Genomic DNA, 13,584 nt, shown 5'->3' on the forward strand with positions numbered 1-13,584 from the left:
TCTCTAGACCTTTTGCATCCAAGCATGAGTTGGTTTTTCAAGATTTTCCTAGACCGTTATCAGTTGTCTCTCCGGGTAAATTCATGAACGCAAGCTCCATGGTTCCGGATGTTTCCATCAAGATGGGGAACTATAAATTTCTGTCTTCTCCAATTGTTCTTGGTGACTCGGATATTGATCTAATTCTCGGGATGGACTGGCTTTCTAAGCACAAGGCTCAACTTGATTTTGCTGCCAGGGAAATTAAATTGATACACTCTTCTGAGGATGTTATCATCTATGCCGCTCGTGATGAAACCATTCGGTTGTTTTCTCTCAATGAGAAGGGCGAGTTGGATGCTATTTCTCAAATTCCAGTCGTTTGTGAGTACCAAGATGTTTTTTCAGAAGAGCTTCCGGGTATGCCTCCTCACCAGCCAGTTGAGTTTGTTATCGATCTTGAGCCCGGCACTGAACCCGTTTGCAAGCGTCCTTACAAGCTTGGACCCAAGAAGCTGAAAGAATTGAAGAAACAGCTCGATGAACAAGAGCGTCTGGGTTTGATCAGACCAAGTTCATCTCCGTGGGGGTTGTGGTGTTCTTTTTGTCCAGAAGAAGGATGGCACGGACCGACTTTGTGTCGACTACCGTCCATTGAACAAGAAGACAATCAAGAACAAGTATCCACTTCCCAACATCAATGAGCTATTCGAGCAACTTAAAGGTGCTAAAGTCTTCTCCAAGCTTGACCTTCGTATGGGTTATCATCAAATTCGCATTCGTGAAGAAGATATTCCCAAGGCAGCATTCAGAACAAGCTTTGGTTCTTATGAATATACTATCATGTCTTTCGGCCTTGTCAATGCTCCTGCAACATTCTCTCGAATGATGAATTTCATCTTCAACCCCTATACCAATGAATTCGTCCTGGTGTATCTCGATGATATCTTGGTCTTCTCCAAGAATAAGAAGGATCATGCCAAACATTTGCGATTGGTGCTCGACAAGCTCAGAGAGTATCAATTCTATGCGAAGTTTTCCAAATGTGAGTTTTGGCTTGATGATGTTCTTTACCTTGGTCATATCATCTCTGCCAAGGGCATCGCTGTTAATCCCGAGAAGGTGTCTGCAATTGTGAATTGGGAACCTCCTCAGAATGTCAAGCAGCTCCGCAGTTTTCTTGGTCTTGCAAGCTATTGCCGAAGATTCGTTGAGAATTTCTCTAAGATTGCAAAGCCTCTTTACAACCTCCTCCAGAAGCATGTGAAGTATGTCTGGACTCCTGAATGTGATGTTGCTTTCAACACTCTCAAAGAGAAACTCGTCACAGCTCCTGTCTTAACTCCTCCTGACGAATCCAAGCCATTCAAAGTTTTCTGTGATGCTTCTCTTCAAGGTCTCGGTGCTGTGTTAATGCAAGAGAAGAAAGTTGTGGCCTATACCTCTCGTCAGTTGAAGCCCAACGAAAAGAACTACCCCACTCACGATCTTGAGTTGGCGGCAGTTGTCCATGCATTAATAACATGGAGACATCTCTTGTTGGGAAGAAAAGTGGACATATTCACCGATCACAAGAGTCTCAAGTACATCTTCACTCAGCCCAACCTCAACCTCAGGCAAACTCGATGGGTCGAAATGATTCAAGAGTACAATCCGAGTATTGAATATACTCCAGGCAAGGCCAATGTCATTGCAGATGCTTTGAGCAGGAAGGCTTATTGCAACAGCATAATTCTCAAGCCATTCCAACCGGGTCTTTGTGAAGCTTTCCGCAAGCTGAATCTCCAAGTTGTTCCTCAAGGCTTTCTTGCCAACCTCATAGTCTCTCCTACTTTGGAAGATCAAATTCGTGAGGCACAACTCCTGGATACCATGGTGAAGAAGGTGAAACGTGGTATTGACAAGGGTCTTTCCAAATACAAGTGCTATCGCATTGATGACAGAGACACTTTGTTCTTTGAGGACCGGATTGTGGTTCCTAAAGGTGATCTAAGGAAAGTCATTATGAACGAGGCGCACAATTCTCTTCTTTCCATTCATCCTAGAAGTACGAAGATGTACCATGACCTCAAGCAGTCGTATTGGTGGACTCGAATGAAGCGAGAAATCGCTCAATTCGTGAATGAATGTGATGTCTGTCGAAGGGTGAAAGCAGAACACCAACGACCAGCTAGTCTCCTCCAACCTCTTGCTGTCCCAGAATGGAAGTTTGATCATATCGAAATGGACATCGTGACTGGATTTCCCAAGTCCAAGCGTGGAAATGATGCTATCTTCGTTGTCATCGACAAGCTTACTAAAGTGGCTCATTTCCTTCCAATCAAAGAATCTATCACAGCAGCTCAGTTGGCAGAGCTATACACCTCCAGGATTGTCTCCTTGCACGGCATTCCACAATTGATTTCTTCAGATCGTGGAAGCATCTTCACTTCTAAGTTCTGGGACTCCTTCCAGAAGGCCATGGGCACCAACATTCGCTTCAGCACAGCTTTCCATCCTCAAACTAGTGGCCAAGTCGAGCGAGTCAATCAAATCCTTGAAGATATGCTCAGGGCTTGTGTCATTTCCTTTGGCATGAAGTGGGAAGATTGTCTTCCATATGCTGAATTCTCCTACAACAACAGCTTCCAAGCGAGTTCGGGCAAGGCCCCATTCAAAATTCTATATGGCAGAAAGTGTCGTACTCCTCTCAATTGGTCAGAGACTGGTGAACGCCAACTTCTTGGCAATTACTTAATCACAGAGGCCGAAGAAATGTGTAAAGTCATCCGTGAAAATCTCAAAGCCGCGCAATCGCGCCAGAAGAGTTACTATGATAGTAAGCACCGTGATGTGGCTTTCGAGATCGGAGACCATGTCTACCTCCGCGTCTCTCCAATGAAAGGCACTCGTCGCTTTGGTATCAAAGGGAAGCTTGCACCTAGATACGTGGGTCCTTTCAAGATCATTGGCAAAAGAGGCGACCTCGCCTATCAACTTGAGCTTCCCTCCAACTTCGCGAACGTGCACGATGTGTTCCACGTGTCACAGCTTCGCAAGTGCTTCAAGACTCCTGAGCGCACCATCAACTTCGAAGAGATTGACCTCCAAGAAGATCTGTCTTATCATGAGCACCCCGTTGCTATTCTTGAAGAAACTGAGCGCAAGACTCGCAAGAAGTCAATCAAATTCCTGAAAGTGAAGTGGTCGCACCATTCCGACCAAGAAGCCACCTGGGAACGCGAGGACCACCTCCGTTCCAAATATCCGGAGTTCTTTCAGTCCTAGATCTCAGGACGAGATCCTCTTGTAGTGGTGGAGTGTTGTAACACCCCGGATGTAACTTTCCATATTTGTAACTCCAACTCTTGCCATTTTCGGCTATGTGTTATGATTTTCCCTCCGTGGTCGGGTTTTGTTTTTCGTTTTGCATTTTGTTCATGTCATGCATCTCATATCATGTCATCATGTGCATCTCATTTGCATACGTGTTCGTCTCATGCATCCGAGCATTTTTCCCGTTGTCCGTTTTGCAATCCGACACTTCCACATGCACCGGCGCGTCCCTCTTGTTTCTTTTCGTGAGCAGGTGTTAAACGTTCTCGGAATAGGCCGAGGTTTGTCAAGTGGCCTTGGTATACCACCGGTAGACCACCTGTCAAGTTTCGTTCCATTTGGAGGTCATTTGATGCTCCAACGGTTAACCGGGTAACCGCAAAGGTCTTTTGTGTGTTGCAGAAAAACCCCTCCAAACAGTCCAATAACCCCTCTAAGTCCCCTCCATGCTCTCGGTCGTTCGATCACGATCGTGTGGGCGAAAACCGCACTCCATTTGGAGCCTCCTAGCTCCCTCTACCTATAAATATGTGCACACCTCCTCCAAATCCGGGTCCCGAAACCCTAGCCCCGCTCCCTCCGCGCGCCGGACACGTCCGCCCGGCGCCGGACGAAAGCCGCCGCCGCCCGCAGCCAACCGGGACGCGACACGTGTCCCACCGCCGTTCCTCGGGCCGCCGGCCCGCTCGGCCCGTCCTCGGCCCCCGCGGCCCGGAGCCGTCGCCTCCCGCCGCCCGGGCACTGCGCGCCGCCGTCCGCCGCTTCGACCACCTCGCCGCCCCGTCGCCTCGACCTCGTCGCCTCCCGTGCCCGTGCGCCCGGTGTCCCCTCGCCGGATCCGGTCGGCCCGACCCCGGCGGCCTCCTCCCTCGAGCTCCTCCGGCAGCCATCTCCCTCTCCTCTCCAGCTCCTGCCGCCGCGCGCCCCGACTCCGGCCAGCTCAACTGCGCCTGTTGAGGATATAACCATTAGAGTCACCCGCCCAGGAGGGGCCGGGTTACTCATAAGGGTCATCATGTGAAGCCCAGTACCAAGCTTGAGGATGGCGGATAAATAATGGGCTTAAGACCCGGAGGCGGCTTAAGGCCCGTAGTGATAAACCGCCATTATGGTAAGACTTGTAATGTAAGGCAAGAGTAGTTAAGAGTCCGAGCCGGATACTGTTATAAGCCGGCCGGGACTCCGAGAGACCCTGGGCGTCGGCCTCTCTATATAAAGGGACGACCCGGCGGCGGTTCAGGACGAGAGACAACAGATTGATTGCCAAGCATAGCGACTAAGCTCCCTGGTCATCGAAACCCTAAGTAATACCACCTCAACTGGACGTAGGCTTTTACCTTCACCGTAAGGGGCCGAACCAGTATAACCCTCGTGTTCCTTGTCCCGCTTAACCCCTTTAAGCTTCCTAGCTGCTATGGCTCCACGACTAAGTCCTTGCACGAGGACATCTGCCGTGACAATTCCACGACAGTTGGCGCCCACCGTGGGGCCGGCGCACGGTGGATTTGAGTTCTTGAAGGGCAGCTTCGAAGGGCTCAAGGGATACGCTGTGGGCCGGATGACCAAGAGTCGTCGCGGCAAGCTCTACATTGACGATGCAAACTGGGGCCCCGACGCCGGCTCAATCGAGTACGGGTACCGGGTCCCCTTCGGCGGAATCCATGTCTTCATCGGCAAGATTGGTGAGCCGGACCTCTGCGTCGATCTCATTGAGACGGCTCAGCGTGCACGACCCGCCCGGGATCTGCCTGCCTTGAAGCGTGCCTTTGTGGGATGCATCCATGAAGGACTCTCTGAAGGATCTGGATCTGGTGAGGAGGCGGCCACCCGCTCTGACGGCGAGTCGTCCACGGATGAGACAAACTCGTTATACCAACTTCAAGATGGCAGGCTCAGGGGTTGCTCCGACGGCGACAGTATTCCGGACCCCTTTGAGCTGCCGAGCCGGGTTGGAATCTTCATGGCCGGCTTACAACCTGTTCAAAACCCCGCTACTGGGGCAGGAGGCCCTGGGCACTCGCCGGCTCAGGTGCTGATGGATCTCACAGACAAGTTGACGGCCCAGTTAACTGCCACGGTCGCCCCAGCAGATCAGGCTCAGCATGATGTGGAGGTGGCACAGTTAAAGCTGGATCTAACAAAAGACAAGGAGGATCTGGCGGCGGAAGGGATCAGGATGGCAGCCGAGAGGGCGGCTCTCGATGCCCAGACTCAGCTGATTCAGGCGCAATCTTTCCGGCTCACGATGGATCAGAACGCGTCCAATGAGGTCATGAGAAGGAGGCATCAGAAGGCTCAATCTCGACTCCCTCCGGTTTACGACCCTCGAAACCTCTTCAACACGCCTGGTGCAGGGCCCAGTAACCCACTAGAGATCACGGCGCCCGGAGCTGGAATGTCAGTTCAGCCCCAAGTGATGGGGCCTCCCCGGGTGAGCACTACCCCGCCTCAGTACGTGCCAATACCACCGGGTCATTATGCCAACCCGTTGGAAAACATGGTCGCCGCGGCGGCGCGACTGGTGGCTCTCCCAATCGATGGCGACTCACCGACGGCGGTTGAAACCCGCCAGGTCAGAGAACTCCTTCAGACGGCTCTGGCGCAACAGGAGGCATATTCTTATAGCCGGGACAGGATTCATTCAACCCCTCGTCCAGGCCGGAGCCCGAGTTACAGCAGGCACATGGTTTCGGCGACCGGCTCAAGCAATGTCCGACGCCGTGACTTGCCTCCTGGCCACGGCCCGGTCCATAATGGAGCCCTTAACGCGGTAGACCAAGACCGAGCACGGCAAGAGGCAGAGCAGGGGGCTCAGTTGACGGCTTACCAGCCACTCCCGACTTATCCAACGGCTTCCACCGACGCGGGTATACCTACGAGGACCGGAGGTGTTCCTTGACTGGTGCCGGCTCTTCGTAATGAATGTCTGCCCAAGGATTTCAAGGGGCCTAGGAAGGTGCCTAATTATACGGCTGATTTGCAACCCGGAGCATGGATCGAGAGTTACGAGATGGCTATGGAGTTGCTGGAGGTCAGTGAAGCGGCAATGGCCAAGTACTTCACCATGATGTTAGATGGGACTGCCCGCACTTGGTTGAAAGGACTGCCGCCTAACTCTATCGGGTCTTGGGCTGAGTTAAAAGCCCGGTTCATCCAAAACTTCAAAGATACCTGTAGGAAGTCTATGTCAATTGTAGATTTGACTAACTGTAAGCAGCAGGAGGGTGAGTCTACGACCCATTGGGTTCGCCGGGTCAAAGAGATAATACATTCATCTGATAAGATGGATGCTGGTTCTGCAGTCTTAATGTTAGAGCAGAATTGTCGTTTTTTGCCCCTGAAGATGAAGCTCGGGCGGCTCAAGCGCGAGTGCAATGATATGGGTACGCTGATGGCGGCTCTGGTCAAGTACGCCGACTCTGATAGTACCAAGGATCCCGCGTCGGATGATGAAAGGACAGGGAAGGGAAAGAAGAACGACAATGGCAAGGGCCCTCGGCATAACCCGGCGAGCCAGGGAGGTAACAAACGTAAGGCTGATGGCAGCATGGAGTTTGTGGCCAACGCCAATGCGCAGGGCAACAACTGTCGCAAGGGAAGACCACCCCCGCGAGCCGGCGGGTCAGGCCCGACGCTTGAGCAGTTGTTGAATGAGCCTTGTCCAAGGCATGGCTCTAGGGAGAAGCCGGCCACTCATTTATGGAAGGACTGCGCAATCATGAAAGCCTTCAAAAATTCCAATGCTTTTAATGGCAACAATGGGCCGGGCGGCGGCTCAGGCGGCGGCGGTTTTCATGGCCCGGCCGGCAGCTCAAATTCCAATTCTCAGAATTTTCAAGGGGGCATTAATCAACAGTCCAGCCAGGGTCATCAGCAGCAGCAGCAGGGGGGATACCAGACCAATCCAAAGCAGCTCAATGGTGGACAGTATCATGTGTTCACTACCAGCCTGTGCAAGCGAGATCAGAAGCTTGATAGGAGAGCTGTAAATGCTGTTGAGCCGGCGGTTCCTCGCTATTTAAGATGGTCTGAGCAGCCTATCGTATGGAGTAGGGAGGATCACCCTCCCCGGGTCGATAATTTGGTTCACCTGGCCTTGGTGGTGGCCCCTCAGGTGGGGGATATAAATTCACTAAAGTGCTCATGGACGGAGGCAGCAGCATCAACATCCTCTATTATGTGACCTTTCGGCGTATGGGGTTAACTGACAAAAACCTCAGCCAGTCCAATACTGTTTTCCATGGGGTGGTGCCCGGTAAGTTAGCGTATCCCGTCGGTAAGATCGAGCTGGCAGTGGCCTTCGGAGATGAGTACAATTATAGGGCGGAAAAACTAACCTTTGAGGTGGTTAAGATAAGGAGTCCGTACCACGCTTTATTTGGGCGGCCGGCTTACGCCAAGTTCATGGCACGACCGTGTTACGTGTATTTGCAGCTCAAGATGCCGGGTCACAATGGGACCATTACGGTTCATGGCAGCCGAAAGATAGCCTTGGAGTGTGAGGAAGGTGACGCGGCTTACGCTGAGTCTGTTTGTGCAACAGAGGAGTTGAAGTTTTACAAGGACAATGTTGACCCGGCAGACATGACGTCTTTGAAAAAGCCAACCACGGAGCATGAGCCGGCGATGAAATTTAAGTCAGCTGATGAGACTAAACTTGTTGATTTTGTTCCAGGTGACTCATCTCAGCAGTTCAGCATCAGTGCCAATCTGGATCCGAAATAGGAAGGCGCGCTCATCGAGTTCATCCGTGAGAACAAGGACATTTTTGCATGGAAACCTTCTGACATGCCAGGTGTACCTAGAGAACTCGCTGAGCACACTCTCAATATTGATCCGAAATTTAAGCCGGTCAGGCAATTTCTCCGGCGGTTTAACGAGGAGAGGCGGAAAGCCATTGGTGAGGAGGTAGCCCGGCTCTTGGCAGCTAGGTTTATCGTGAAGTTTTTCATCCAGAATGGTTAGCTAACCCGGTGCTCGTGCTCAAGAAGAACGGCACCTGGCGGATGTGTGTGGACTACACGGATTTAAACAAGGCTTGCCCGGCTGATCCTTTTGCTCTCCCCCGTATTGATCAAATTATTGATGCTACGACGGGTTGTGAGCGCTTAAGTTTTTTGGATGCTTATTGGATACCATCAGATTAAAATGGCAGTTAAGGACCAGGAGAAGACGGTGTTCATCACTCCCTTTGGAGCCTTCTGTTATGTGTCTATGCCTTTCGGGCTCAAGAGTGCGCAGGCGACTTACCAGCGCTGTGTGCAGAATTGTCTTCATAACCAGATTGGGCGCAATGTTCATGCCTATGTGGATGATATCGTGGTTAAATCCAGGGAGAAGGAGACCCTGGTAGATGATCTTAGAGAAACCTTTGATAATCTCCGGGTTTACAAGATGATGCTTAACCCGGCCAAGTGTGTTTTTGGTGTTCCCGCAGGCAAGCTCTTGGGTTTTCTGGTTTCTCACAGAGGCATTGAAGCTAACCCGAAAAAGATCAAGGCAATCACCTCTCTGGCTAAGCCGGCATGTATAAACGACGTCCAGCGTCTGGCGGGCCGCATCGCTGCGTTGAGCCGGTTCATAAGCCGTTTGGGTGAAAAGGCCATGCCATTGTACCAGTTGATGAAGAAAACAGATGGCTTTATCTGGAATGATGCGGCTGATGCTGCTTTTGAGGATCTGAAGAGACAGCTGGCTGAGCCCCCAGTTCTTGCTGCTCCTATTGATAAGGAGCCCTTATTGCTGTATGTAGCCGCTAACACACGAGCCGTCAGTGTGGCTGTGGTGGTGGAGCGCAAGGAAGAGGGTAAGGAGTATCTGGTTCAGCGGCCGGTTTACTACGTCAGTGAAGTGCTCATTGAGTCCAAACAACGGTATCCACATTGGCGGAAGCTTGTTTACGGGGTATTCATGGCAAGTCGGAAGCTTAAACATTATTTCCATGGTCACCCTATCACTGTGGTTAGTTCTGCTCCCCTGGGAGATATCATCCAAAACAGAGAAGCCACGGGAAGGGTGGCTAAGTGGGCTATAGAGCTTGGGCCTCATGGTCTGAAATACATGCCACACACTGCTATCAAATCTCAAGCATTGGTGGATTTCATCAACGATTGGACAGAGCTGCAGGCGCCTGAAGAGAAACCGGATAATACATACTGGACTATTCACTTCGACAGGTCTAGGCAATTGGAAGGCTCGGGGGCTGGAGTTGTATTAACTTCCCCTCGAGGTGACAAGTTTTGCTATGTGCTACGGCTGATGTTTCCCTGCACTAACAATGCGGCCGAGTACGAGGCCTTGCTCCATGGTCTTCGGATGGCTAAGGAGATGAGCTTGAGCCGGGTAAGGTGCTTTGGCGATTCAGATTTAGTGGCCCAACAAGTTTCAGGCAAGTGGGATTCCAAGGACCCTCTCATGGCGGCTTATCGGCGCGAAATTGATGCCATTGCTGGACACTTTCAGGGTTACCAAGTAGAGCACATCGATCGCAGGAAGAACGAGGCGGCTGATGCATTAAGCCGGCTGGGCTCTCAGCGAAAGCCGGTGCCGCCTAATACTTTCTTGGAAATTTTGCATAACCCTTCTGTTAGGTTACCTACGGAGGAAGACTTGGCTATCCCTGACCCGGAGGCACAGTTGGTGGCGGCTCTCCACATTACCCCAGATTGGACAGTGCCATACTTGGCTTACATGACCCGGGGAGAAGTGCCTGAGGATGAAAATTTAGCCAGACAGATAACCCGGCGATCTAAGTCAATGATAATTATCAATGGCGAGCTACATCATCGCAGTGTCACTGGAACTTTCCAGCGTTGTGTTTCACCTGAGGAAGGCCAAGAGATTTTACGTGAGATTCACGAGGGGGATTGTGGCCATCATGCCGGCTCAAAGTCCCTTGTGGCCAAGGCTTTTCGTCATGGTTTTTATTGGCTGACGGCTCATGCTGATGCAGAGGATTTGGTCAGTAAATGTGACAGTTGCCAGAGGTTCTCGCGACGGGCTCATGTGTCGGCTCAAGAATTGAGGATGATTCCAATCACTTGGCCGTTTGCGGTCTGGGGGCTTGATATGGTTGGGCCTTTTAAAAGGTCCAAGGATAAGAAGACCCACCTCTTGGTGGCGGTTGACAAGTTCACAAAGTGGGTTGAGGCAGAGCCAGTTAGCAAGTGTGATGCGGCCACAGCGGTTCAGTTCATGAAAAGGGTGATATTTCGCTTTGGTTTTCCACACAGCATTATAACTGACAATGGTACCAATCTGTCTAAGGGCGCCATGGAGGAGTTTTGTCAACGAGAGCATATCCGGCTTGATGTTTCATCAGTGGCTCACCCTCAATCCAATGGTCAAGCTGAGAGAGCTAATCAGGAAATCTTGAAAGGCATCAAGCCCCGGCTTTTGGTCCCATTGCAACGGACGTCGGGTTGTTGGGTGGAGGAGTTACCCTCCGTGTTATGGAGCATCAATACTACTCCTAACAGGTCTACGGGTTACACGCCTTTCTTCATGGTTTATGGAGTGGAGGCGGTCCTCCCTAGCGACATCCGTCATGACTCGCCTCGAGCGGCGGCTTATGTGGAGGCGGATAATGAGCGGGCGCGCCAAGATGCTCTGGATTTGTTGGATGAACAACGTGATGTGGCAGCGGCTCGCTCGGTGATTTACCAACAAGACCTGCGCCCCTATCACAGCCGTCGGGTTAAGTCCAGAGTCTTCCAGGAAGGCGATCTGGTGCTCCGGCTCATCCAAGATCAAACAGATGCACACAAGTTATCCCCACCTTGGGAAGGGCCCTTTGTGGTCAGCAAGAACTTGCACAACGGGTCATATTACCTTATCGATGTTCGGGAGCACAAGGATTCACGTAAATCGGAGGAAGAGACCCGTCGGCCGTGGAACATAGCTCAGCTTCGGCCTTATTACACTTGAGCCACCGGCTCTCATAATGTACATATTTCTATAGCCATGTATATATTATGATAAATAATAAAGCAGGACATCTGTCCTTTTCTCCTCCAAAGGCAAATGTGTTATGGTTATTTCTGTTGCAACACTACATGGTCACTTGGAGGTTGATCCGGCTTATGATCGTATTCGAATCTAGCTGTTAACAATATGATCACTTGGGGTCTTCCTGTTCAAACATAGGTCGTATTCGAACCAAAGAGAACATAGCTGTCGATACCCACTTGATTGGCAAATTGCCGAGCCCATTGGGGAGTTTTTCTTGATCATATTTGAATCATAGCTCAACCCCCCTTTGGGAACCGACGTGGATCGTATTCGAATCAGCGTCGTTAAACAACTCTCAAGGTCATTTGGGGGCTTCCTGTTCAAACATAGGTCGTATTCGAACCAAAGAGAACATAGCTGTCGGTACCCTCTTGATCGGCAACGCCAAAGCCACTGGGGGATATATGATCGCATTCGAATCTTAGCTTAACCCCTTTGGACGGTTCTCTGGTCGTATCCGAACCAGAAGCCCCTAAGTTTTGATCTTTTGGTTTGCAACTAGTTCTTTTGATCATATCAACAGTGTGCAAGGGCGGTTCTTACTCCGCCGGCTTAACTTTGATTAACAGTGTTGATGGCGCACAATAAGCATTGTCGAGGCTGGTGAACCGGAGTTGAGTTCTCAACCTCCTTATTGGGGTTACATAAAAAGGGAGTATACTTGAAGGCTTGCAAAGACTTGTGATTTGCTTTCTATGCAGGACAATTAAAGACAACTCTTTAACTTAAGGAAAGTAGACGGTCGAACATAACCCGGAAGAATATAAAGGAGCAGCTTCAATAGAGTTAAGCACTCTACACGTGCACGATGGCACAACAAAATTAAGTGTTTATCCTACTCTATTACAGGACTCCACGAGTCCAAAAAGTGAGGCATTGTTTTAAAATGTAACCATGAGCCGCCTAAGAAATCAAGATGCTTGTTGGGCTGAAGTTCCCGGTTCATCCCTCTCCGCTCCTCCGGTTGTTCCCATGACTTGGAAGGTTGATGATTTCCAGTCAACGCCGCTCAAAGCTTCAAATTGAGCATCATCATCAATTAACCCGGCCGGGTCAACTTCTGGGGCGAAGGTGTGCTTACGAGTCGGCGGGATCAGGCTGACTGCTTCATAGCGTGGAGTTGGGATCCTCTGATTCTCTGCGTCATAGCCCGGCTGATACTTGGTAAGATCTGTATCATTCCCAATCAAGGTAGCCACCAGGTGCACCTTTTCACACAGGCGGCGAAGTCTTTCTGGTCGAAGGGGGTCCCGTCTTCCTTCAGGCTGGGGTATCCAAGAGCGATGTCGGCCGGGTCTAGCTCCGGGAGAAAAGCCTTGCCCCGGCTCAGAGCAGCTATAGCTCCGGCTCTCGCAGAAGCCCGTCTCAGCTCTTGGAAGCGTTGGGGAAGAACGGCCAGCCGCCTGAGCACGTCTGCCAGGTGAGTCGGAACCTCATTGGACAGGGCCACAACGGCTAAGGCACGTTGTGACCCGGTATAGAGTTGCTCCACCAAGGTGTAGACAGCCTTCAGCTTGGTCAGCACGTTTTAATTAAGATTGGAGCTTCTGGGATCTGCATAATAATGTCAGGTGAGCTGGTGACAATGGTGGGACTTATGAAACATGAAGGATGTAAACTTGTTAAAAGCTTGCAGAATGATTTACCGAAGATTGCGGAGACCATCTGTGACACATGGCATTTTAAGCCGGAGAGTTCGGCGGTTCTTTCAGTCAGAGCAGCTTCCGCTTGTTCGGCCCGGCTGAGCAAGGCAGCCTTTTCCTTGGCCCAAGTCTTTCTTTCGGTTTCAAAATTCTTCTTCAGTTTTTCTTGGGCAGCAACACTAAACTCAAATTTGGCATTGGCCTTCCGGGTCTCAGTTTCCTGAGTCTTCGGGCGGTTCTTTAGCTCAGAGACTTCCGATTCAAATGTCTTGCAAGCAGCCTGTACAAATTCCGGGTTACAGTTTGAGTGATTAGCATGCAACATTAAAAGTCCCAAGCACTTTGCAAGCAAAGACACTTGGCACTTGGGGGCTAATGTATGTTGAAAGTTTCTATTCATAGTGCCGGTTCATGAAGGTAAGCCGGAATTAAGTCTACAACATATTCTATCATAAGTAATAGACTTGGGGGCTAGCATGGTAAGGATGACTATGGGGTAAGCAAGAGAGTTGTACCTCAGATTTTTGTTGTATCTGCTTTACCATGTCAATCTCCAGGTCCCGACTGTTGTTCACTTGACCAATGTAACCAGAAACAATGTCTCCAATGCTCAAGTTAGCATAGTCAGTGATATCCA

Source organism: Triticum aestivum, chromosome 4D, assembly GCF_018294505.1.
Source record: "Triticum aestivum cultivar Chinese Spring chromosome 4D, IWGSC CS RefSeq v2.1, whole genome shotgun sequence".
NCBI classification, from domain to species: Eukaryota; Viridiplantae; Streptophyta; class Magnoliopsida; order Poales; family Poaceae; genus Triticum; species Triticum aestivum.